Source organism: Cygnus olor, chromosome 2, assembly GCF_009769625.2.
Source record: "Cygnus olor isolate bCygOlo1 chromosome 2, bCygOlo1.pri.v2, whole genome shotgun sequence".
NCBI lineage: Eukaryota > Metazoa > Chordata > Aves > Anseriformes > Anatidae > Cygnus > Cygnus olor.
The window spans coordinates 98,240,336-98,268,122 of NC_049170.1; the positions used below are offsets into that span (position 1 = coordinate 98,240,336).

The 27,787-nt window shown below is 39.6% G+C and overlaps 1 long non-coding RNA gene across 1 annotated transcript; it reads left to right on the forward strand.

The window, feature by feature from the left end:
• The first annotated feature begins 4,261 nt into the window (after positions 1 to 4,261).
• On the forward strand, positions 4,262 to 23,168 carry LOC121066126. Its single transcript, XR_005817531.1, has 3 exons — positions 4,262 to 4,286; positions 5,267 to 5,387; positions 22,139 to 23,168. It is a non-coding gene; the product is annotated as an uncharacterized LOC121066126 (long non-coding RNA).
• The last annotated feature ends 4,619 nt before the right edge of the window (positions 23,169 to 27,787 follow it).

A 27,787-nucleotide genomic window follows, 5' to 3' on the forward strand; every position in this document is an offset into this window, starting at 1 on the left:
TACACAACCACACAGCATCATAACACCTAGGGGAGGCATCTTCTGTTTAACACCTGCAGATAGCTGCCTTGTCCTCTTACCTGGGGTCTACCAGTGGTACTCTCCATTCCTTGGGGTAAAAGCGTACAGCAGGAGCTCAAGCCTCAGCCCAGCGCTTGCGGATAGTCCTCCAAGAATTGAATAAGGCAGCCCCTACTGCGTTGCTGCTGCCAAGCAAGATGAGACATCCCAGACACAACCCTCATCAGCTAGTTTAAAGACAGGTCTTCTAACCTGAAGTGTGGCTTAAAACTATTCCCTGGTGTACTGGGCTTCAGCTTGATGTACTTTAACAGTAGTAAAAACTGTACCACTTTAAAAACAGCTTCACAGAAATACAGCAGGATCAATCTGCAGGTATATATTTTCTAGTGTTTCAATGATGCATGCCTTTTGAATACACAGGAACAAGGACTCCGTCCATTTAGGAGCCTAAATGTTCTAGTTCTATTCTATTCAAAAACTTCTATTCTATTCAAAAGTTCTATTACTGCCACTGTTTGGTATCATGATAAAAAAGAAAGATTTCTCATAATAGTTATTTTCTGAAAACTAATTGCATAATGTTGTCTGCTAACTGTCCTTCCATCTGTACATACATATTTAACATCGCAGTAAAATATAATAATCACATATGTCTTTTCTGTGCTACTCTGATACAGAAAGCAGCCCTGAACCCTGTGGGTTGCATTTTAAATATCTATTTCAAAAAGAAAAACAATTCAGGGTTCCTTTGGTGACACATCACACGAGTTAGATGTCAGGACTACAGTTATTGCGTGCCAATACATTTTCAATTTACAAAATTGTTGAAGATACAGAAGTGAGAGAAATAGAGCAATAATTTACTGTAAGCACTAAAATGAGCTGTTCATGTGCAGCTTCCCATGAGGCATGAGCATAAACAAGGAACGTCCCCTTGTTTCTAAAGGAAAAAAATAAAATGAAAGGATGCTTGATACTGGTTTGCAGAGCAGCCACTGAAAATAGGGACCTGACTCAGGGGATTGCTAGCAGGATACGGTACCTTTTCCTTCCAGTTTACTGACTTGAGTTCAGGTTGTTGATGAAAACCATGGAAGTGCCATGCAATGTGTGCCTAGTGGCCTTTAGGTGCTGGCGTTGGTTGCCAACCAGTTTCTTGTAATGCTGGAACCATCTGAAGTGGCACCTTGGGGCTATGGAAGCAGAGACACCAAAGTTTGGGTGCAGAAAATAAAATTCCCATCCGAACAAACAAAATCCCAATCTCTCCCTATAGCAAGGTGAGGAGATGGGGCAGAGCTGACACCACGCTGCTGACTTTGCTAACACCTGTTTTGTGCAGAGACAGGAATTTGGTTTCAGGAACTGCCCTTCAGCATCTTTTGCTGACAGATCTCCTCAAGCATCCCCTGATGAAGATGAGTATTTTACAGCCTTCCTCATGTAAGAGCTGGTTCCTGGGCACTGACACATCCCTTCTCTTCCCTCTCCTCTAATTTCTTCCCAGTCTTTCAGAACCTATTCCCCAGATATTCCTGATTTATTGAGGCACTATTTACTTAATGGTTTGAATAGAGTATGAATTAACATCTCCGCATCTGACATTGAAACTATCTAGATTTTTTCTTGTTCACTGTGCATTTTTGTTTCACCCCATCCTTTCATGAGCCTTTTCTCCTTTTGAACTCAGGCTTTTGGGTTTCATGGGGAGGTCTGCTGGTGGCAGAGGAGGTGCTGACAGTGCTGCAGGGGCTGCAGCCAGGAACAGGCTTGGCACCATACCAGCACCCACTGGGAGTCAGCCTCTGCCTTAATACTAAACTGGCAAGCCTAAAATGTCCAGAGGGCATAGAAATGCTTTTAAGCTGTATGAAACACACTGCAGGAATGAAGAGCTCAATCTGATCATTTTAGTAGTTTATTTTAAATAATACTGGGCTTGTAGCTTTTGAAATTCCGTATGTGATTCTTCTTCCAAGGTTAACAAATTCTCCAATTCTGATGTCCTTTATTTTTATTTTACTTTATTTTTATTTTACTTTAATTTTATTTTATTTTATTTTTCCCAGGGCTTTTTGTAATAGAGAAATTATACTCACACCAACTTGGAGTCCTAAGTCCAGTTAGTAGCAAGTACCATAATCTCACCCCAAAGACCAGCATGCTGACTATGCTGAAGAAGGCACTCAAAATACCTGAGAAATAAATTGCAATTGCTATCCTGTTTAACAAAGATGATTTTTCGTTTCCCAAGTTGCTCAGTCTTTTGAAGTGATATATCATAAAAGTAGAGCAAAGGTAAAGCTTTTCAGTGTCTTCTTACTGATAAATCTACCTGCCAAGATGCAGACTGGCTGGAAAAGCTGCAAAAATTAGATTCCTCCCTCGCACCCCCCCCCTTTTTTTTTTAAGTGTCTTTTATAATTTTTCATTTTTATGGCTGAAGAAAAAATAGTTTCATGCCTCATTATCTCTCTCTCCCGTCTCTCCCTCTTATCCAAACTTTTGAAACATACTCTAAAGTAATCCAAGGATTCAGTAGTGATTTGAAATCTTATGATAGCCACGAATAATTAAGAATATCCGTTCTGCCACTATTCAGGAATTTCATCTATTTTTTTCAATAAGGACAGAGTAGGCAGAAACTGAATAATACATAAAGTAAACAAGGAGTCAAGGCTGATTAGGGAAGCAGGCATCAAGTTTCATTTCCCAAGGACATTACATTTGTAAAATTAGAATCTCACAAATATTTTGAAATGTCTTCAAACTGGGAAACCAATAAAAGAAATTCTCTCTTTTTTTTTTTTGTTGTTGTAGAGTTAATACTTCTGGGTATGAATTATTCAAGATTTCTTTAATGCTTGAAAAGATAAAGAATATATTTTAGCTTCGCAGATATGGGACAGCAGAACATCTACTGCTAGAGAAATAAAAACTGACCTGTTTTCTTGCTGTTTTCAAAATCTGTGCAGTACTGACACATACTTTGTATAAAAGTCATTCAGATATGTATTTTGCTAATTCACTTTCTAGGAGTTATTATATCATTATGCAGAATATAATAGAAAATACTTAGTAGACTTTACATGCCATTTTAAAACATCTGGGAAATTTAATAGTGAACTTAAATGGAATTTAATATAAAATGATGTGCTTTTTTTTTTTTTCTAGACACATTAAAACACTGTGGAAAGGATTTAATTCTTCATTGCTTTCTTTAGCTTCTTACAGCAATTTTCTGTGGAAGATGTGTTTTCTGAGAGCTCATTTTTAAAATTTATCTTATCTTTTAATATTGATGCTAAAGATAAGGTTAAGTTAAACAATAGTTGCTCAGTTTCTAATTATAATTACTTCAGGCAGTGTAATGGTACAAATTTGGTACTAGTGTGTTCTGTATTAAGTATAAAGACTTGGATCTCAGAGAATGTGTGCAGCTGGCAGCAGAGGATTAAGGATGCAATGTACTCTAAAGGATAATGCAAGAAACAGAATCAGAAAATGAACTGAATAATGACTGTGGTTTTACTTTATAAAGATTCATGCAAACAATGTCTGTTGGCTTAACTTTGAATACCTGTTTGGGGTGTCTTGGAAGCTTTGGATGTTTCCCTAAAAATCAAAACGAAATAAAGTTTGTATCGGTTGCAGTTGGGTTATGGTCTCAGTTTCACTGTGAAAGGCTACTTATCAGACATTATGCATTATTTCAGTGTATATATGCTCAGAGTGAACCTTTTTATATATCTAGTCTGAATTTCAAGGCATTAGTGAAAGGAAGAAGCCAAGGTAGTCTGAAAACATGATGACATCTCTGACCAAGGGATAGGTTTACCATTGGCAACAAATATACTGTTATAATATATACAAGTTATAAATCTCTCTGAGCATGTGCAGCAGAGAGATAGACAAATACAACGTTTTCTACTTCTTAGGGGCATGGACTTCACTCTTCAGATGAAAGTCACTGCAGACATATGGCAGCATGAGTCAACAAATGAGGAGCAGCAGACAGAGGTCTGGGCTTCTACTCTCAGCTCCACCTCTGATTCTCTTTCTGGCCCCAAATGAGTCATTTTACATCCTGAGATATTTTCCATAGCTATTATACAAGCATTGCTGATATTCAGATATGTGTTTGAGGTACCTCAAGGTCTCAGGACAGAAGCACTAATTTCTATTGAAACTGCAATGTATTAAATGCCACTTTTTTTTTTTTTTTTTATTCTTGAACACTAAAGAAAGCCTAGAATCCACAGGTAAGTATAATAAATATAAATTTTAAATATAAAAATTTTAAAATAAAAATGTAAATATTAATATATAGAAATATAAAAATTAAATATATATATATGTTTTGCGTTATAGTAGAATCAAACATATGCTACAAATATAAGTGTGTATTGAAAATGTATGGCTTCTGCAGCATGCCAGCTCTGACTCACAAAGAACCAAGAGCTACAGAGTCTTGATGCATTTTGACACAAAGTTTCTCAGAGATACAAGTGGTGCTGCACATTCTACACGTGTAACAAATGGATTATAATTACAATAATGAAAGCCAGTCTTCCAATCTGCATGGGCTGTTATGCTAGGTTTATGTGAAGTTCTCCACACTGGCTTTAGGATTTTGCTGAAAATATCACTTACACAGTTCACATTTAATTTCAGGTAAAACAAGAAGGATGTCAAGATTTCTGTACGAAGAGTCTTAAAAACTTTTTTTAAATAATAAATAAGTTTTACATTCAGGACAGAGTTGTAATTCAAAAGGGTTTTCTAGTAAAAATTACTTCTCTCCAGCAGCTGTGTTTTCTGGTGAGCTCTCTGAACTCTCCAGACACGATGGAGAGTTCATATGAACTCTATGATAGCCCAGGGCTAGCAAGCAAGTCAGGAACAGGGACAATGCAAACACTAAGTAGATATGGTGGATATGGGGATAGTTTAGACTAAAACTGAGGTAGAGACAAAGATGAAAAAACATAGAAGAGGCAGGAGAAGAGAACTGAGCAAAAAGAGTGACAGGAGATACAGTAAGTGTGGAGACAGGGGAAGAAGAAATGAGAAACACATTTCATTCTTGCATAGTATAATCCTATGCGGGATGGTGTTACCCATAATTAAGCTTTTATCTTAGAGTCACAGTTGGAATTCAGGTAGTTCCTTATGGTTGGCGCTACCTGAAAGAAACCACAAGCGCCTCATCATCTTGATGATGCTTTGTCATTAACTTCAGCAGGTGACACGTAGGTGAGACACTTGAGGTGAGACTGATGGTGACTGAAGTCCCACTTAGAACAGTGATGGGCAACCCGCAGGGAAAGGTTCACAGGCCTTTTTTCTGTGGATCACTAAAGGTCTGTATTGTGACTTAAGAGTAGAATAATAACTATGGATTTCACAGTACATTTTTGGATAGTTTTACACATGCCTGTTGGTTCATGTTATTTGTAGTTAGGCTCAGATCCATGTTTTAGGATACCGTTCTTGTGGGTAAGATCAATAGCAACTTATAAGCATATAAAAATTCAATTTTTTCATGCAGACTGACCACAGAATTCTCTCCAGAGTGAAACAAAAATGTTGTGTTTTGCTACAGTGTAAAACAGATGATAGTTTCCTAATCCAGCAAATATAAAGTTTATAGAGCTATCATGAAGATGGAGAAGTATACATGAATATGTAAACTGGCTATCAGGCATAGAATAAACCATATTTTGTCTTCTAGTAAACACTTGAGCCTCAAACCATCCGATTATCACTAACAGGCAAAAATGTGAAGTTCTTGACAAGGTAGTAAAAGCATCTGGCAGAGGACAGAAATTTTTAATTTTTAATTTAAAGACTAACTATCCTTCTCACTAAAAATATCTTGAAACAATCGGGTGATCTTCAACACTCCAGATGGGTTAAATTTGTCACTGAAAGCTTTTACCAGCCTGCACTGTTCTGTCATGACTCCCTGCTCAATATGAATAGCATGGATGAAAAATGTGTGGTTTATTGGTTCACATATAAAATGTGTAAATAAGGGAGCAGGGAGGAATGTGTGTGTGTGTATGTTTTTATCAAACTTCCTTTGTTCCACACAGGAAGTTTTTATTCTTGGATAGGGCATGCAGCCCTAGTGGAGTAAAATAATGTCTAGCATTCATTTCCCAGGAACCTGATGATTTCCTTATTTGCTGTGTTACCTATGAAGGGGCCAGTTCTGCTTGTTTATTAATTTAAGGAACGCATTAAGAGTAAGTTAATATTCAGTACTTCCAGAAATCTTGAATGAGGGAGAATGTCATTACTCCTCAAGCTTTAATTGTATACAGGTCAAGATCAGGCTTCATGTAAATAACAGTGGCATAAGCAGGTCTCTGGTGATTTTATTATCTCTTAGCCTCCTGTTAATTTCCATCCCGAAGTCAAACCTGTACATCCATGAACACCCAAGAAACACCTTCTTTATTCTATCCACTGCTTGCTTTCATTGCTTTGGACAGGTCTGAAGTCAGTGCTATCTCTATATTACTTTTACTGACAAACCACTAGAATGAAGGACTTTAATTTAAAAGTAAGAAATATGAACTAAGTATATTTTTAACTTACCATATACATTTAGAACATGCCATACTTTAAAAAAGGCTTTTTCAGACTACAGAGTGTATTTTTAAACCTAGGTTAGACACTGAAATCTATCTTTTGGCCCTGAACAAAATTGCTGAGCATCTGTGTTACTTCTATTACTTTTGTTCAGTAAGGTGAACTGTACTGAGGCTTAGGCTAATGTCACTTGGATGTCCGATCAGTGGCTTAAGAACCAAGCTTGTAGCATCGGGGTGCAGCTGTGTTAGCAAGACCTCCACAGTAATTTATTCAGAGCACTGTGGCTCTTACAGCTTTAGGGGAAAAGCGGTGCACTGCACCCAGTGGCAGCCCATAGCATCAAGCAAACCTTGCATGTCAGTAGTAGAGACTGACCTTTGCTGCGTCTAGGAGGAAGGTAATAAGCCTAGTACACATGCATATTTTGGCTGGGTAAAAGGGATGATTTCTGCCTTAATGAGAGTGCTTCTTCATGGTTATACAGAGAGGTTATAAAGCCTTGATCCAAAGGTATCAAATTCAAGTGTCTTTTCCTTGTGGATCAGGTTCTTAGAAGGAAGTAAATTCTTCATCTGCCTAAATATTTCCCTTAAAAACATGTGTGCTTAAGGGTGCTTGCTGCCTGCCTGATCACCTCTTTCTCACTCTACACACCTGATTTAATGACACAGTGCTAAAGCCTCTTGGGTACAATAGGAGTTAGGCACCAAGACACCTTCAGAAGCCTATCCTTCAGCCTCCTGAGATGCTCTGTGCTCCTGGGGTGAATTCTTGGGCACCGTGCAAGTACTGTAGGTGCCCTTCCCTGCTGCCCATGGTGCCATGCCTGGGAATGTGTGAGGGAGGTTCAGGGTGGCCATCTCCCATGGGCTTCCCATCCTAGAAAGGTATCACCATTGCAGGGATGGGCAGGCTTTTTCTCCACATTAACTTTTGAAAGTCTAGTCCCCTCTTAACAAAGGACTACTGCACTTGGTTATTGAAGCATGGGGAGAAGAGTGTGGTTAAAGAAGAGGAATCATTATTGCTAACTAGGATTTCAGATTTGAACTCTTCTAGGTTAATTTTAAAACTCAAACCAAATAACACAACAGAGAGTGAAAACAGGGTTGTTCCTATAGCTGCTTGAAGAATGTGCAAGAACAACAGAAAAAAAAAAAAAACTGAAAAAAAAAAGAAAAAGAAGCTTTCCATTTCTTAGCTCTGCCTTTCTGTGACCTCGACTAAGAACTGTTTGTAGTCCCCAGGTCAAATCCTTAGCATTAAGAGATAGACTTTCATGGCGTACATCATGACTGACACCAGAGGGAGGAGATGGAGGGAGACAGGAAAACCTATAGTCACTGCCTGAGGCCCCCGCCACTGCGGAAGAAATCTCCACATAAATTATGGCCATAACCTTTGGAAAATTTTGCTTTTGTTGTCCCAAAGGGTTTGGTATTTTGTTAAACAAATAGGAATTAAGCGCATACGTTTTTTAATATCCTAGGAATTTGGTGTGCATGCTGCAACAACATGGCAGTGGGAATATTGTCAATTTTAGCATGCTGGAACTCCACCTGCACAGAGGACAATAGGAAGTCCAGACCCTCTAACATCTGCTCTAGGACAGGGTGATGATGTTATGAATCATGATGGGTACTAACTTCCTGCCTGCTAAACCCACACCAAAATCCACTTCATCCATGGTATGAAAAGGTGTCTACATAATGGATTGTGTAATTTCTGCTATTTCTGGCTCTAGCGTGGGCTAGTATGCCTTTGGAAATTACCTTTGTTACACAGTATACCAGTCATAATGTTGACTCTAGTGTATCCTGAGCAACAATGAATACGGACAATATTGTTTCCTCACTTTGAAGTTTGCAGTCAACTCTGTAGCTCTTAGGGACAAGGAGTTCTACATTTTGTAAAGTGCCTTCTTTAAAGAGATTAGAGATTGGAGCTGCAGAATGTAGCTACTACTGCTGAAGAAATAATTGTAATTAGTAATGGAAATTCTACTCAAGGAAGGACTGAAAATTACTACTTTACTATCTACAGCATATTAATATTAAATAGCTATGCAGTTTTAAATAAATATAAATACCTGGATAATGTAATACAATGCATATACACATTTCTTCCTCTTTACTTTTCAGTGATTTTTTTTTAATGGAAATTACCAAGTGTGAGAGACTTATCATATAAAATTTTCTACTTTTTAAAAAATAAAGTAAAACCAAGCTATATGAGGATAGTGAAATTTCTACCTATTGCTCTGTCCATTGTCTTCACATTCACTGGTATAGCATAGGGAGTCTTTAGGAATGCATTTCATTAGTGCCATTTTTTTTCTAGTAGTTAACTTAGTAAAACTAGTTGAAAAGTATGAAATTCTGCCTTGTAAGTTATCATTAACAATGTGTTTTAGTTTTGTTTGGCAGCTGAAATTTTAATGAAATGTTCTGCTGAAATTCTGAGATTCAGTCAAGTTTTAACAAGCTGTAGCTAGAAGGAAATTGCATTATATTTATGTATTTGTCATTAGAATTCTTGATAAATGTTGCAAAGATTCTCCCTATGAGCTGTTTTTCACTCTCCAGCTGATATTAAATACTTGCCACCAGAGCTGCATTTTTTGATGGTGATTTGTCACATGGTATTACTTCTGTTCCTAGAGTGGATGAACGCAAGCTTCATCAGGTTTCTGATGCAAGGTCTGAAGCCTTGCAAGAAATACATTTCAAAATGAAAGTCTCCAGTGTATATGTGCATAAAATCTTCCATAAAGACGTACTAGTACTCCTTTCTTGCATGAATGTTTATGACACAGGGTCATGAAGAACTTTCAGCATGGGAGAAATGGATACACATTTTAACACCGAACAAAATTTAATAGAAAAAGTTTGTGTTGTTCACCCAACTGTGTATTGTTTTAGTTGGCTTTTATCCAGGAAAAGCCCCTCAGGAGTTTTAGAAAAGCCCACAGACAAGGTTCCTATGACCCACAGTGGTTTTCCCAAGCCAGCCAGCCTGGGAAGATGGGAACACTGGGACTGGGACTGGGGGACAGGGACTGGGGTACACCACACCTTTTGCATATGAAGGTGCAGTTGTAGATTTGAAGGGGCAAAAGCTGAATTTTTCTATCTTTTCTCTTGTGTGCGTTCCAAAGTCTTAAGATAACAGGATCCCGACTTGCTTGCAAGCCTGGTTATGGTTGTTCTTTAAGGGTTAAATGAACCCTGGAGCATTTCTGGCATGCAGTGCTGTTTGTCAACAGGTATTCCTTCAAGAATTCAGTGTGGTGGCACCATGGAGGCTCCACATGAGCCAGCCTCTCCGGCCAATTGCCGTTACAGTAAATGCTAACAGATCAGTGGTTTTGTGCACCTAATTGTCCAAAATGAGTACAAAAAGGCATTTCAGTGACTCCATGTCTGGGTATGATCCTGACCTATCTTCTCTGCTGATCCTGGGGAGCATCACACTTATTCAAGCTTTTTTAGTGTAATTAATCTCAGCCCACTGTGCTTAACCCATAGCAAGGACTCACAGGTGTGGGTTAAGCTGGTAGTAAAACCTAGGGAAAGGGACTGCAAAGAACAGAAATATCTTCAGCAGTTCTTTCCCAGTCACATAAATGTCCACGCAAAGTTTAAGCATCCTGGGAGCCCAGAGGAAACACACTCTGTGCTTTCTGTGACCCCAGCCACCCTGTCACAGTATAGTCCCAAGGTTAAATCAACGCCTACCGGGACGGCTGTTCCTAGGATGGACCCCCGAGAGACCAGACCGGCATCACGCCTGCAGCGTCCTTTTGCATGAGCATCTTCAGATACTCTCTGACCCTTTCCTGTAAGTTTTATCAATGTGTGAACCCAATTAAACATTCATCTACATGTTTTGTGTATGTGGCAGCCATTGGTTAAGAAGAAGAGGGTTGGGTCTGCTTTTTTTTTTTTTTTTTTAGTCTGATTTTGGGGGGAGAGTGGGATCTGCAAGATAAGGATGCTATTTTAAAGCTCTTCTCCAGTAATGATGATAATGAATGACGTAAGCCATTCCTTAAGACTGATGATTAATCCTAATGAATATGTTGCATACGTATGTTTCACAGCTGTCATTAAGCTTCCATTTTCACCACTCTTCCCCTCTCCCCACTGCCACCCATGCCTGCAATCTGCAAACTCTTATTCCCTGTAGGTATTTTGATAGAGAAACAGACAGGTAACGATCCCGGTGTCAGACTGTAAACCATGCAACTGTCAGTTCATATTGTGTCTGACAGTCATTGACAGCTTGCTTCTTCAATTTTACTAAGATTAATATTCTTCACATGTTTTATTTATATTTACTGATCTTGCCGCAGTGAATTTTTAAAGATACATTTTCATGTTAAAAATCCCCACTGAAAATAAAATCTACATGTTCTTTAAAATTTAGATTTACATTTCATCGATATTGCTTGCTGAATTTTTATGCGTTGCTAATAGCCTCATCAGATGCACAATGCTTTATTCACACACTGGTCAATATGGCTTACTCTCATAAACCCTCAGGATCACTATCAGGGGAACCCTCTCCTCCTCGGAAATGCATCTGCACATGGCTAGCTTGGCACAAGGCAGTAGCTTCACAGAAGAAGACTACTCAGATGCATAAAATTATTCAACTGTGCAAGCATTTGAAAGATTCAATTTCTGTCAAAGTAACATTGTCACAAGAGTAATGCTATTGAGCTAAAAAATATTCGCATGAGTAAATGATTGCAAGATTAGCCTTTGAACTTTCTGGTGAAACTCTTGTACTGCTCTGTCCGTGTCGGTCGATCTCTCTAGATGCTTGAGTTGAAATAGCACCACACCGGGATTTTGGAATTGCAAATACTTGAGCCAAAAGAATTTAAAGGCAAAAGATAGAAATAGTCAGAAATTGGGGGAAAAATATCTACTTTTATTACTATTTTATATAAATAATATCATATATATAATGTGTAAATAGAAATTAGTCTATTTCTTTATATGATAATCATATATATCATTTATATGTATATAAATATATATTATTAAATTCTTTGATAAAGACAGAAGCTGAATCTTAGTTTCTCTGCTATGTCTCTTTAAAAAGTGCTAGCCCAATCCTCCAGTCCTTAGTTGAGGATTTTTATTGGGTGTCCTATCTGAATGAAGGCTGACTTATTTGACCCGATTTAGGGAAATCCAGATCCTGACGTTGGACACCTTTTTTATGAATTGGAAATTTTCCACTTCAAGACTCCTCTTAACCTCTCTGATCTTTCAAATTGAATGTCTCTTAACTTCACGGATAAATTAGCCAATTCCGACCTCATCGAGCCTTGACATGACAGTGGTGTTTTATCTTTTTTCTTCCTTTCTCTCCAAATCTGCATCGTGTAGTTTTGTTTTTTTTTTTTCTATTGCCATGGCGATGCAGCTAAGTACACAGAGAGGTGCAACAAGCCAACTGCGTGCTAAAAGTTTGAACAAAGGCAGAAATTGCGAACTAAACAGCTGGTATTGTTGATATGGATCCTGCAGGGATATTGGAGTTTTCCCCTTTTTATCTTTTCCCCTTACAAAGCGGTTACAGGTGAAAATGCAAACAGTAAAATGCAAGCTGACACATCAGGGTTTGTAAATCAGGTACAGCAGGGGAAATCAGCATCAAATAATACTGCAGTAACATGAAAATGTGAGACGGTATAGAGCTCTGGTAGCTTCTAATGAAAATACGGGTGATGCAGACTTCTGAAAATAGCCCTGCCCCAGACATTGGCAAGGAGGCTTGCTGTTCATGGGGAAATGGTGGCACAAACAATCAAGGGCACGGAACAAGCCCTCATAGAATCCGTGAGCATCTCCCTCCATTTAGCCTGGTAACACTCTCCATATTATCAGGTGTGAAATGAATAATAATTTGCCCCTCAGTGACACTTCAAGGCAGCTTCTCGAAGGAGCAATTTTTTCCTAATGATAATAATAATAAAGCAGTTAAACCAGATTCCTGTGATTGTTCTTAAAAGAAAAGGAAATGACCCACATCACCCATTGGCATGGCAGATGAATGGGCAGTAGCTTTTATACTTTTCTGGCTTGAGTATCATTCATATTTAATTCATTAATTATTTTTTTAAGGGAGAAAAGGTTTGTCTTATTTTCAGCGAAAGGAATGCTGATTGTTCTCCTAGGGATATTATGAGAATGTCAGGGAAAGCCATAAATATTTTATAAAGACTGATAATAGAGTTTTCTGTGCTAAGGAAAAGTCAATGGTTTTTGAAAAGGGATACATAATGATTTTCTGGCTAACTGCAAAAATGAGATGACAGTGATTTTAATATTAGTTAATAAATATTGACATTAGTATTTCAATGAGTGTAATCAGGCTTTGGTTGGATATTGGAAAGTCCTGATTTGTTCAACAGTATTATTAGAAAAGCTTGCCTCTTTCTACTGCAGCTATTATACAATCTCTGCAGAAAGCCTCAATAACTCCTCAGAATAAATCCAGTAAGACTACGCAGGAATTACCATGTGATCTCTGCATCATATTGTGATCTCATCTATTTTGCCATCTGACTTAAAAACAACATTGCACAATAGGTTACATGTTTATAGTATTCACATGTAAAATCAACCTTTATTGCAAGATGGTGTGGTTAAAATGACTGCAGCCAGCGTATAGGTAATCCCTTGTATTCAGCATACTTTACGTTGTTGTATCTCGCAGTTATCCAGAAACTTATTGTTTTGGGAAAAAAAAAAAAAAAAAAGCTAGAAAATATCCAGGGGTCACCCAGAGTCTGAAATGTCAACTATTACTCATGTTGGTAGCCTATTGCAGAGTCTGTCAGAAAGTCATTATTTCATGATGCATTTTGAATTTTCAAATGCTTTTAGTCCCAAAGTTACCACCCTCCCACCAAAGCCAAAATTCAAAACGGGTTTCAGAACTGCTACATTTCTGGCGAAGGACACCCTTGGGATACCTGGTATTCGATGAACTAAAAATGACATCATTCTTGTTGGCTTTAGGATTGATAATTACTGTCTGCTGAGGACACTAAGCACTGAATGGTGGGAGAGGAACCGGAGTGAACTGAAACCTGTCCCTTTGGTTAGAAGTTCATTAACAGATGTGTCTGTAACAAACAGATTGGATTTAAGAACTGATTTTATTTTATTTTTTTTTTCAATACTGATCTTTTTCATCAGGAAATTCCCAACCAGAGACACTGTTTCCTCAAAAAACAGTCCCAGTCTAAGCAATGTATTTTTTAGGGAGCAGTGCATCCTTGTCCCTGGATGCCCACTCTTGCTTCTGCTCTTCAAAAGCTTCTGCTATGCTGGCACAGCTGCCCACTGAGCTGCACTGGGCAGCAGATCTGGCTGGACAATCTTCAGTTGGATCAATTCCTGGTCAATTTTTGTTCAAAATAAATAGTTAGAGTGGGAGAAACTGAAGCTGGACGGTGCAAGAAACACTGTCCCGGTGCTTGCTGCCATCCTCACCTTGGACTTGGTGATATGTTTCCAGACTCTGCCCTCTTGCTGGCCCTGGTGCTCCCCTGACCTCCCCGTGACTCACTTTCAAGTCTCAAACCAGCTGAAAAGTAACCCAGCAAAAAATTGTGAGTTGTATAAATTGGCTCAGGAAGGAGTCAGATAAGCAGCAGCGCTAATGCACTCCTGTGCATCATCAATATGGGGTATGGCCCAGCGAAGGGGTAGGGCTGTAGCTTGTTCAATCACTTAAACTGCCTGGAAGCTGCACCTGAGGTATCTTGCAAGGGTGCTACACAGCAAGAGGAGGAGCTTCTGAAGTACAATGTTTAGTTCTGGCTGATTTTAAAACCTAATGTAAAACAGGCTTCTTTTTTTTCTTCGTCTTTTTTTTTTTTTTTTAAAAAAAAAGGCAGGGGGGTGGAATTTGTGACCCTTTCTTTTATAAATACACATGCACACACACAGTATAAATTAATCTGGCAAATGTGCTGATTTATAAAGTGGGGGGAATGAAGGGGAGAGGAAAACTACACAATGTCTTTTAGCCAGTAATATCAATGTCAAGCCTGCTTTCCCCTTGCTTGGGGATGAAGATGTTGGATGATTTTGAGGGATTGACTGAGACTTTATTATGAACTCCTTCCCAGTTTAAATGAGAGAGATACAAGAACTTTAAGACTTTTTTTTTTTAATCCTATATAAGATTTTACACACTGAAGTTTAACAGCTGTTACAAGGAAGAATAAAACATACTTTTTCCCACTACATCTTTTGGTTCCACCAGATGAACTGAGTTTCTTTGGCATTATTTCTTTAAAAAAAAAAAAAAAAAAATCGAAAAAGCTAGGCAGATGAATTTTTGCCAGATATAATTCTGCTGGTTTAAAACTACATTAAAACAAAGGTTGGATTTGGCCAAACCTTTCAACTGCTCATGACCCCATTATTTTCTGTCTCCCTTTTCTCCCTTCTTAACTATTTGTCCCATTGTTTCACCAGATTTACTGGCTGGCAATGGCAAGGATTGCTCTTTTGCCCCTTTGCTCCTGTTTTAAAAATAACAAGGCAGGGGGATGGGGAGAAGAAGGAAACCCCAGAAGGGTGTGTTTGTTTGTTTTTTCCCAGTTTCGCTGCAGGTTGCTAGTGTTAATAGGGTGGCTTTTTAGTAAATATGGGAATACAAGACCATCCATTCAGCTCCACAGGACTGCACTTGCATCCCTGCAACCAAACCATTCAGTTGCCCTATCAGCTGTCCTCACTTTTATTAGATTTGTTTTCCTTTATGCTATTGTTTATGGTGGGTTTCAGTTAAGGCAAACCTATCTACTAACTGATTTTCCACCTTGGGTCCCCATGCAGGGTTTATATCACCAGAAGATATATCAGTGCTGGCTGGGATTGAATCTGACACCATATTTACATCCAAACAGCACATAAAACAGCTGTAAAAATGCAGGGAAACAGAAACAGCACCCTCTTGCACACATTCTGCTGTGCTGTGATCCTGGTCATGCTGCAACTGATGCCCAAGCCATTTCAAACCCCAATTTTAAAGAATTTGAAGCGAATCTATTAAATGTCAGTCTTTGCTGAACCTGTCAGGAAGGATTTCTGCCCCAGATGGAAACTGTCCAAAAGATTTTGCATGGCCATTGGAAAGTTATGCAAGGTCAGAAACTATAAATAAAGAAAAGCAAAGAAAAGCAAAGAAACAAAGAAACAAGCAAGCAAACAAACAAAAATCAACCAAAACAAAACAGAAAGGTGAATGAAGGGCCACAGGACAAGACTGAGAGTTAGTAGGCCTCACTTTAGCCATGCAGGCCCAGCCACCTGGCGTGAGGCAGCAGGGAGTTGTGTGGGGCTGAGCTGGGGGTCCCCCCCTTAACCCCAGGAGCTCAGACTCCAGTTTTCTGAGAGTTTCCAATCCTGACTTCATTTTAGGCTACTAGCTGAAAAAAATAAAAATAAAAACTAAAATAATAATAATAATAATAAAGAACACTGTGCTCTGTGGTTCAACAGCAACCTCTGGGGAAAAAAGGGGGACAGATGGACCTTCAAACCCATGGGCTGGAACCCATCCTCCCATCACAGGCCCGTCCCTTTTTTCCACAAACATTAGTCACAAAAGCCAGGCTAAGCGAAACACCAAGGACACTCTGATCCATCCGTGCCTTTTTCAAAGTTCAGTGCACTGATGTGTTGAGGGTAGCTGGGAGGGGGCTGTGATTCCTGGCTTTTCCCTGGCTGATTTCTGGGTTGCTCCCAGCTCCTCTTCCTTGCAGCCTTCCCCGTCCCTCAAATTGCACCTCAGGCATCTATCCCGGTTCCTAGTTGTCAGTAATTTTCCCCCTTGTTATTTGAATCCCAAACTCTGTTCAGCTCTGCCCACTGAGTTAGTGAAAATTTTTCTGCCTGATTGTGAGCTGTACTTTTGGAGGCCTCTGTTTGTAAATCCTGAGCAAGCGAATTGGAAAGGAAATATTAAAGTTTACTGGCTGTGGCAGAGAAATCAGATCAACCACAAGTGACTTAAAGTTTTCTCAATGAAACTTGATAAATGCAAAATCTAATTTTCCACTAAAATTATTCAGTTGTGTGCTCTAAAAATGTTTTGCAGAAAGTCTAAAGAATCACAGAATCATAGAATAAATATCTATCTAAAAACGTATCTCCATAGAAAATTCTCTCAAAACACAAAGAAACAGCCAAATAATTTAAAACCTGTGAGCTTAACTTCAACCAAGTGCCACAACCAGTTTCCAAGCTGAAGGCCTTCTGGAGCCAGCACAAACCCAAACCCCAGGGATGCTGAAAACTAAAGCTCCAGGTCTGAGGACTATACCTTGCTGCATCTGTGCTGCATCACAAACAATACCTTATGCTGGGGAAATAGCGCTCCTGCTCTGTCCCAGGAAGCCTGGAGTGTATGGTGGCAGCAGGACATGAAGAAGCTGGAGCAGGAGCTGTATCTCCATCATTTCCGTGCTGCATCTTGTGGAAGGCATGTTCCTTGGCGCTATTTGCAATAATCCCATTTCTCCTGGAGTGATTTGATGAGCAACTTATCAATGCTGCCAGCAGCCTCCTCTCCCCCTTCCCTTGCCACTATTTCTTCTTGTCCTTGGCATTGTTTGCCCAGCCACGTGGTTAACTGGGAGAGGGAACTGAATCCCTGGGAAAACAGCCATTAATTCTTATATTTCTTATTTATTTTTCTATTTTTTTCTTTTCTGGCTTCTCCCAGGGGTTGTATACCCCTTCCATCCTACCACACTGCCGGGACAGTACAGCAGGAGGGACACAGCAGAACAACTTGCCAGTGAGGGACAGTGCAGAGGGAAGCTCGAGCATCCTGTGGCCCAGGGAGAACCAGATCACAGCTTCACTCAATTTAGAAACTCGCTGCCTGCTATGGCTATTAAATACATATTAATCAGCATGTCTGCAACCCCATGTTCTCAGCTGAACTGTCCCTAATTTGCACTGCTGTTTTGACTTGCTTTGCACAGCTGTGAATACAAGGTAGAAGGCAGTGGAAAATGAAGCACAGAATAGCAAAGTATGTTATAAACAATGTCTGTGAGGTTAATTTAAATGTAGCTTATGTTATTAATGATATATTGCTTTGCTTTCTTAGAAACAAGTGGTAATGGAGTAAATTGACACTGTTAGCAAAACAACAAAAGAAATCCCTGGGGCCATTTAGAAGCTGTTTGAACCAGATTTACCAAATAATGTGAGTGTATTCTTCCCTGTTTGTGTGTTAAAGCATGCACTCAAAGATATAAGCAATAGTAACAGGGCATGCGAAGCCACACGTTTGAGAGGTGATGCGTGCTCTTGCTCTTCTTACTTATCCATCACTTCTCAGGGTACTCCCATGTGCCTGCTGCTTGGATGTTACCACTTTCAAAGGAATTATTGCAGACAAGAGGCTTCACTTTTTGCTTTATTGGCAGCTTAAGGCACTCAAGTACTGCAAGGATTAAGTCTCATGTTTTGAGGAACACCTTTCTGTTTCACGTGCTTGGGAAAGCCAGTGGTTATGAGAGGCATATGGACGGGTGTGTGACTGGCTTAAAAAATGAAAGATTTTTCAGTATGACTTAGTGTTTATTTTATTTTTACATGTTTTGACTTGTATTTAACTCTCAGCCAAATCATTTTTCTTGTAGATACTCCAAGAAAGGTGCAAGGTTTGTTAAATCTCACTCTAATCCAATGTCTCCTCTCAGTGGTCCACTCCTCAGATATAACACTGCCTGTCACTGCAGAACATAATGGACAAGTGCTTCCTAATATACCATATACCAAAGTATTTTCCAATTCAATTAATACATAACATTTTTTAAACAGTCTAATTTTGTATACATAGCTTTTTGATAGGATGCCATAATTGAAAATTATCATATAATTCTTAAGACCCAGTATCGTGAACATGTTATTAATCTCATAATGAAAACACGTGAACTGCTCCACACTTCACTGTAGAAATCACTTTTTTTTGTTGTTTTTTACTTTTTACTAAATGCAGGTAGCAGATTGTTTTGGCCTATTGGAAACAATTAAATCAAAGTCCATGGGGCTTTCTACAGCTGTATTTAATAGAGAAGGGCAGACTCCTTCCTGCTGGTTAAATTGCTTGCTGCAATGCACAGCTATTTTTATTTTTGTGTGAAAGTGAGGTTTTGAAACCTTAAAAATAGATGATGAGGTTGGCAGGGCAAAAATACTTGGTTATGTCAGCACAAATGTAGTGTGTGGTATTTACTCTGTGGTGCGTAGCTGAATTTCTATTTTGATTCAGGAATTTACCCTGATAGATTAATCTATGTTTAGTTAGAGAAGCAACTCGAGCTACCTGTTTCAACAGTAAATTTGTATTAAATAAGATGGGTAAGAGGAAAGCTGAATACCCCATTTGCACATTAAAAGCTGATCATTAATCCTATATTTTAACTCTACAACTGTCAGGAGCCATTATTTCCCAGAGAGCCTGACAGTTCAAGGGATAAACTGGAGTGGGTCCCATTATAAGGGTCTATGAATAGACGTCAGAATAGTTTGTGCATCAAACCCCAAAGGCTATTAAATGTGATACTTTATGAATCAATTTGTAGCTAAATTAGAGTGGAGGGATGTGAATCCTAGGACAGGTTTTAATAAAGCAGAAGATGTAACATACAGAGAGGCATCTCAAATACAACTAGGCAGATGTAAAGATTTTAAAAAATATATATGTATTATTAACTATAAAAAATGCATTGATTTTCAGCCTAGTTCTTGGAAAATTGTGCCACAGTTCACCACAGCAAAGAGATCAAGCAAGGAGGAGTGCTGAAATGCTGCTTTCAAAATTATATTTTCAAGTGACTCCAGAGTAGATCAATAAGAGAGCTGATAGTTCACCAGCCTCTGAGACAAGCCAATGAATGCATTGGAAAAAAAAAAAAAAAAAAAAAGAGGACCAAAGAGCTGTCTTTGTACAAAAAAATTAGTTCCTAGCAGGATATCCTGCTGAGTTTTATCTGAGTTCATTAGGCTTTAAGACTGAATTCTGCTAATTCCGCATGAAAAGTTCCAGACATTTGCAAAACCAAATAAAATGCGATGCTGTACTTAAGCTTGTTAATAAGTTTAAGTTAACACTAAAACCTGCTTAAATGGGCTGTCAAGAAACAAGGCTGTACAAGCAGCACCATACTGCACCACTGAGCAAGCCAAAAGGAAATCATGTAAACTGTGCTGTTCTTGTAGGGCTTTAAAGCACCATGCTGGACTGCCCCCCCCTCCCCCCCCCAAAAAAAAAAAATAAAATCTTAGAGAAAGAACATGTTTCCCCATTATTTTACTTCTGTTTTTCTCCAAAGGATCTCAAATGAAGTTGGGGAATCAGGCCCAATATATTAGTGACAAGTGCGGAAAGATTGACAACCTCACTGTATCAGGAACAATTATTAACTATTATCCCACATTTGTTTCCTTAATTCATTTCTCTTAAACAGTTTATATCCGAGAGTCCTTGAAACAGGATGTGCTTTAAAAATTATATGCTTTTCTGTGTGCTCTGAAAGTTAATAGTTGTTTATTATTCAAAGCAGGCTACTGAAATAAGACCTCATAAAACTGAAATCATGGTTCATTTCCATAGCTGAAAGTGGAACTTATCCCTTCCTACAGCTGGAAGAGGTGAAGGTAAAGAGAAGTTCACAGTAGAAAGTCCTCCCCTGTTGTTCTGCTTAGAGCTAGCTGAGACATGAATGGCAACTCCATAAAGCCCCACTTGGTACTTCACCAATTATCCCAGATTTTAATATTTTGTGTGGGATAGCGGAAAGCTCCACGCCATGGGTCGACCATAATGTCTAGTAAATGATTGGCTCTGATAACTTTGGATTAGTTATTCCTGACTTTTTCATATTGTCAAATGCAATTAACTATTAACCACTGCATGGTCCATCAATATTTGATTATTTTGGACTGGGGGCAAGCTGTCCATAGGCACGTGCATTTCCACAAATGTGCCTGTGTGAATGTATAAACACACAGCACACATTACAGCAACCATGTTCGTTACAGTCCTCTTAAGTCATGTAGACAAAACACTAGATAAAATGCCATTACTGAGGATGTCTGTTCACTCAGCCCCTTATAATGTGTGCTCTCGTCTTTAATTGCACAGCCACATACTAATTTTAAGACAAAGCATCATTTAAGTTTCAGGAACTAGCAGCAATTCAATATTTTGTTACTTTCAAATTTCAGTTTGTTTTCCCATGCCTTGTTTGCTGTATGCTATTCAGACACGTCTCTCAAAAAGAAGAATAATTAAACTCCTCTTGAGATTTTCCATGGTGGCCAGTTCTGTAATATCTGAATGCTTCAAGAACACAAAATCAATCTACCTCCCTCTTAGCAGTTGCTGTTGGAACTCACCCCAACCTTACGGCTGTGAGTTCTCACTATAGTGAAATTTTGGCTGTGCCCCTGTAATCCATACTAGAATAATATATTCTAGCATGCAATAGTGAGGACACTGTAACTGAGGACGCAGCATATGTGGTGCAGTCAGCGTTACCAGCTGTGAGAAACCTGAGCATCCTCAGCTACAGCAGAATCTTCTCAGAATTTAGCAACTAAAATTGAACAAGTAGTGATGGAGCATGTGCAAACTGTGATTTTTCACAGGCTTATAACACAGCCAAATGTATAACAAGAATAGCAAAAGGCAAAGCCCTTGCATAGGGAGCCTCTTCAGATTTTTCAGGCTCTGGCTTCAAATTGTGGTGGTGCTAGAACAATTCCAAGAGAAGATCCTGAATGTTTAAAGATGGGCAAAACATCCTGGTTTCTGTTAACTTTGGTCACAGAAACAGCTAAATATATTTGGCTGAAAATTTGATTAAAATTTTAGCACAAATCAGACACTCTGCATGCAAGTTGCAGCAGAATGGCTAAACTCTTAATAAAATTCAGCTGTCTGCAAAGAGAGGCTTATAAAGGCAAAGCGTCAGGCAATTTTGCCTTTTGGCACTGTGCATATACACAAATGCAAAAATCTCTTTACATGTAACGTTGTGCATGTGATAATGAATGTGTATCTGCTATGTGGGTGTGAAAGTGCTTGTGTAAATACACTTGAGCATCAAAAGTTTTGCCCCGTTGAAGATTATCGCCCATTGATAGCCGCTGCGTGTAAATGGGGATCAGCTATGCAAGCACACAAGCTGGCTGCTCCTGAGCCACTCGGCAACAACATGAACACCGACTTCAGTGAGAATGGGATGGTTGAAGTTATAATCGTATTAAAGGAGAATAGGTTCAGAAATCATGTCCTACTTTTGTTAAATGATTGCAAAAGTGATTTCATTTGTTTGAGAAATTATAAATATTCCCGTTAACACATCATTCTTCTTTAGGCCCATAAATCCAGGTATATAAAAATAAGCTTGTGTTTATAACCCACAAAGAAGTTCTTGTCTTTTTTGCAGAAAGCCAAGTGTGATCACCACGAGAGGAGACGACACAATCCAGCAGCGGTGCCAGCAGGAAAGCTCACTGTGGCATGCCCAAAGTGCAAGAATATCTGCGCTAGCTGCATGTGCACAAAGGTTTGGATTTGCCTAAAACCAGCCCTGAGCTGGAGGGGAAACAATGAGAGAGTGTATAGGTAGGCACCTACCCCACCACCCGGGGCTGCCTGCTGGAGAGGTTTTGGTTTCACGGCAGGAACACAAATAAAGCACAACGCTAAATAATTAAAGCCTCTCGTTAAAGGGCAAGTCATTTATTGTTATCAGGAGGGTATTTTTTTGTGCATCACAGGCAAAGCTTATTTTGGAAGATTTTAAAATGTTTTCCTAAGAGCAAACATAATCTCTCCTAGCATTTGCAAAACTTACATTACCCCGGGTAAAAAAATACCCAACAACACTGAGCACATCAGCTTATCTGAAACCTAATACTGTTATTGTAAGGTTTTGTATAGCTCACTTCCTGTCTTTATAGTTACACAACAGGATATTTAAATTACAAAGACAATGAAGAAACACAGCGAAATACTCCTGATATTAAAAATATTCCAGTTGTTTTTAATGCCCTAATTCCACGCAGAACTAATTGGCAAACACAAAGCCACTTCGAGAGCCGTGCTGGCTAAACACACCGCAGGTTTTGCAGCCAGCCAGCAGGCAGGTTCACGGTTTGTCAGCCGTCCCACTATGCTGTGAAAAACGTGCAACTTGCTACTCCAATGGCAGCCGCTCACCCGCCGCCGTTAGCAGTCTGTCCCTGTTTCCATTGTTAACTTAGTCTTCGGGGTTTAATATCTCACCTGTATGAAATTGCATCGGGGTAAAGCTCAACACACAGGTGTGTCTGGGTATTACTCTTCTATTTTTTTAACAACAAAATTAAATTGTATCAATCAGCACTGAGGAATATATATCTTCTCTTTTTTTTCTTTAGTTTCAGGCAGTTTATTCCATCCATAATCTAAACAGAAACAAAACTTTTCACCGAAAAAGCCCCATACTGTCCATTAAATCTTTTGGTTCCTATTCAGTTTGTATTGAGGGGGCTATTTATATCTTGGAGGTCGTTACCTAAGTAGGCACTTCCCGACTTGCACTTTCTTGATTTACCACTTTGGAGTACTAATGGAAGCGAAACTAACCCATACTGGATCACCACTAGACCCTGTCTTTTCTCTGGAATGTCTTTGGGACAGACCTTCGTTCCATTCAAAGGATATTTCTCCTCCTTTAGCTGTGTGTCCACCTCTCTCTGATTGCACAGCCAACTCAAGGCAGGTGCAAAAATGCTGCAGTCGAGACTGCTGCATGGATATTATCCTTGCTACACACAATGTCAGGTAAAAGCACTAAAGCATGATTCTAAGCACAGAAGCAGCGCACAAAGCGTGCCAGTGTTTGCTCTGCCTGGATCAGTAAAAGCCTCTGAGTATGCCATATAACAAGTGCCAGCAGTGAGCATAGCTGCCTAAAGGCACTGACCCATTTTACAGCTGCAAAAATTGAGGCACTGAGAGAAAACCTGGCTTATTCTACATCACTCCGAAAGTGAGAAAATCCCAGCATATACAGCTTCAACCAGAGCCAGGCTCAGCACAGCGTCTGGCTAGCAGAGGGCAGATGTACTATTATTCCTTGAAGCTCCTTGCTAAATCTCTGTGCCCCTCCTTTATCCCCGCCGCTGTCTCTCTCCCACCTCCTTCAGCTATGACCAAGTGGTGTCACATGGCAATAATTCCCTGGGCAGCATTTTGGGTCCAAATGAGACATCCTGAGTCCACACTGGGACCTATGGGATAGAGCTGTGGCACAATCCATACAATGCCCGGGGAAAGGGCTCTCCTTATTCGTCTGCTTGGCACTGGATTCAGCTGGACCCAAGCTGTGCAGTGTGAAAAAGGGAAAAAGTCTTGCAAACGCTTGGTAAAGTCTGAGCATCCACTAGTGCACAGCTCACGTGGAATTCAATGTAGATGAATAGACGGAGTTCTAACCATGGTTTGCATTAGTGATGAAAAAAATGTGCTTGTGTGTGGATGAATGTAATTCATTCATGGGTTTATGGGCCCAAAGGTCAGGGAGTGGAGGACTCTGCAACAGCTTTGATGGCTTCATTCTTCTATTCATATCTCTGAATAAGTTGAAGTGTAAAACTCACAGAATTTCCTATTAACTACACATCTGAGAAAGCTGCTGAATGCACTTACGCGAATCCAGATAAGCCAAAACTTTAGGTTATATAAACTAGTGACACATCCACTTGCTTTCGATACAGCAGCAGAAGCACAGCAGAATTTTATGTGTGCTAAATAAATGGCATTAGATGAACTAATGCCTTTTTTGGAGATTTTCCACTTTGCATTTGGAAGTCACGAGAATCTGGAAAACCACTTTTTTTTTAATATGGTGGGAGATTATTAAATGAGAATGTTGGTTTCGATCTCTTGCAGGCAAATCTTACAGGGTCTGGAAGTCACCAGTGAACTTTGGAGAGGATCTTATCCTTAATATGGGCTAAACACATTTGGTAGTCAAGGGGAAAACACTTGGCTAATGACCAAGCAAATACTTCCTTTTAAAAAACGTGAAGGGAGCAAGTGAAAAATGAGGTCATTCATGCAAATATCCCATTCACTGGCACTTTTTTTTTATAACAAGATTCTGTCTACTATGCCTGCCCTATGGCGGAGCGTTGTGGACTCTGAGTAGAAAACTTTTGAGAGTAAAGCCAGTAGGGTTACATGCTCTTTGCAGAACCACTCGTGCTCCCTTTCTCTCAAGTGGATGGGGACACATCAAGGTTAGGGGCGTGTCGAGATGCTGCTCGTGCTCTGCTGCGTTGCCTCCTCCATGAGGGAGAGGTGAGAACAGAACAGTTTCAGGAGCCAATGTAGAGTGGCACTGCAGGCAGGGGTCTGCAAAAACGGGCAGCTTTGGGGTCCCCAAAAAACTCCCCACTGCCCAGCTGAGACCTCAGCTGCCTCCAGCTCTTAGGCAGACCTTGGGCTCATTGTCATCTACTCACATCACACTGCACCCAGCTTCCATCCACTGACCTCGTACAGACCTTGCACCAGGACAGTCACAGTGGTTGGGGCTACGCGACAGAGAGCACAGCCAGAGGGCTTCTCCCCTCCCTTCACAGCCCCTTCACCCCTTCTTTCCCTTCATGTCACCTCTCCTATGGACTGCAAGAGGAAAGATGCATGGATTAGGTAAATTCTACCTAGGGAAGCCTTCCAGGAGTTAAGCACAAAATGGTGTACCCAGCTTTCTTTAATTCTGTAAAACAAACAAACAAACAAAGAACAAGTTTAGCTTTAGTCACTATGTAGGCAAACCAAATGGAGTTGCCAGTACACATTCGTATGCATCCTTCTTCTTTTGAGAGACAAAACATTGGCTTGGGTGGTACTGTCAGCATCATTCTGTGAGTACTTTTGGCAGTGTTGTTACCACACTTATTTTTCAACATATTATTTTTATTACACCAAGTCCCATCAAAATAAATAGGATCCTGGACTCCTTAGATGTTAGAGGGATTTGGCATGAAATGTTCTAATGTCTCAGGGGGAAATATCTGGGATATCACATGGCAACCTACTGCAGAGTAATAAAAGTAAGGCTAGTGGTATGGCTTGTATTACAAGAACCTTGTTGTACTAGTGTTGTGAAGAGCATATCTATCTCTGCATTTGACTTTATTAAGCATAATCCTTTTATTATATGAAGCTCCTAGGAGCGAACAGGATGCTCATACCATTGATATCAATGGGATCCTCTGCAATAAAACCAGTACTCAGGAATCCTTTGTGGAGCAGAAGGAATCCAAGAGTTGCTGGTGTGTGTAATAACTGCTTTATTTGGGTGAGTAGATCACTACTTGTGTCAGAGGAGCAAAAGAAAGTATAAATAGAAGGAAAGAAAATGAGGCATCACTCCACAAGAACAGCATTTGAAATGAAGAAATATCTTCCGTATACCTTGTTCCTCTCCTTGGGAAGTGAGGTAGGTATTCTTGAATAAAAACGCTTCTTATTCCCAAAGAAGGCACCCACACAGTGAACTGCTTCAGAACAGGTTTGGTTATTCTGCAAACAATTATGATAGCAAAAGCCATGCCCGTCAGCTTCCTCGGGGAGGAGGGGGAGGAGGTCTTGCTACATCAGGAGCCTTTTGTTGGCCTGATACAGCTGTATTCCCTGCCACACTGGTGTTCAGCAGGGTCTCTGGGATGAAATGGAAATCCAAATAGCGCTTTCTGTCGACTTAAAAGTTTGTTCTGGGTTGAACAGAATTTGTGTACTTAATGGACAATCATATATTGTAGTTTAACACTCGGCCTTTTCTGTGCTCGTTTGAAAACACCGGGGGAAAAAGCAAAGGGGATTACACTGTAGGAAACAGAGAAGCAAAAGTGCATGTTGAAATCCTGAGTATGCCACGTATTACTAAAATATCTTCAAATCCTCACCACAGAAGTTTCTAAAAACCTAGCAGCCTCTAAGTAAGGCCTTTGTTGACATGAGTGCCTCACTTGTTACTGAATGCTCCAGGTTTATTAGCTTTGGAGTTTAACAGAGGAAAAAGGCAAATGCCTCTCAAAGTCTGTAGCAGACTGACTTCCATAACTCACTTCTGCCTTTCCAACCAAATGGAAACAACAAAGTTGAAGTCTTCTGCAATTTCTGTTAAAAGTGAGGATAATCTGATGCTAATCATTTTTTGGTTAATAATCCTGGGTGTTTGTTTCAGCCCCTTGCTCTCAGGCAAAAGAATTCACTCAGTTGATTTGTGGATCCAAATGTGGAAAAAGGAGTCATGAATTTTGTATGATTTATGGGTAAATTAGAAAAGTGGCCAATTTGGCATAAAATTGTACAGGCAAGAAAAATGGTCTATCAGCAATGAAAAAAATAGTGGGAAGGTTTTGGAAGAGTTCCCATTCTCAAAATAATTTTCCCCAGAATTGTACATCTTTATTATGACTTACAGTGTTGTAAACTATTGCATCTTCAGATGTAATCACAGAACTGTTACTGGTTTTTAGTTTATGCTATTTCAGAAATACAGGCTGCAGCACACAGTTTTAGGCATAGCAGATATACAACTACGTCTTAACTACCCACCTTAATTTGGAATGTCACGATTTGAATTTAAGAGGTAGGTAGTAATACACTAAAAACAGGCAAATGCCACACTTTTCTGATCGGAAGGAGAACCAGAGTGTGGAAAAAAAGGCTTGGGAGCTTCTGAATCTGGGATTTTTGTCTAGCTCATTGAAAAGTTAGAGGGCACTGGCAAACTTTTTCTCCAGCCTGTGAATAGACCTTTGTGGACAGACTTCTGTATCGGTTGCAGCATCTGTGCAGTTGAGATAATAAAATCTGGGATTTAGACTCAAAAGGATATCTATTTCTTGTTTGCAGGTTTTCACATGATTGCAGCAAAATAAATATCTGATGGTGGTTAAGTCTTGCTGTTTCTTCTGCTGCTCATCATTGGAGATCCACATCCTAGTGCTTATGGCATATTATGTTACAGCCAACCAACTAACTTCCTCTTAAACATGTTACTTCTACTCTGTTGCTCATGATATTGATGGCT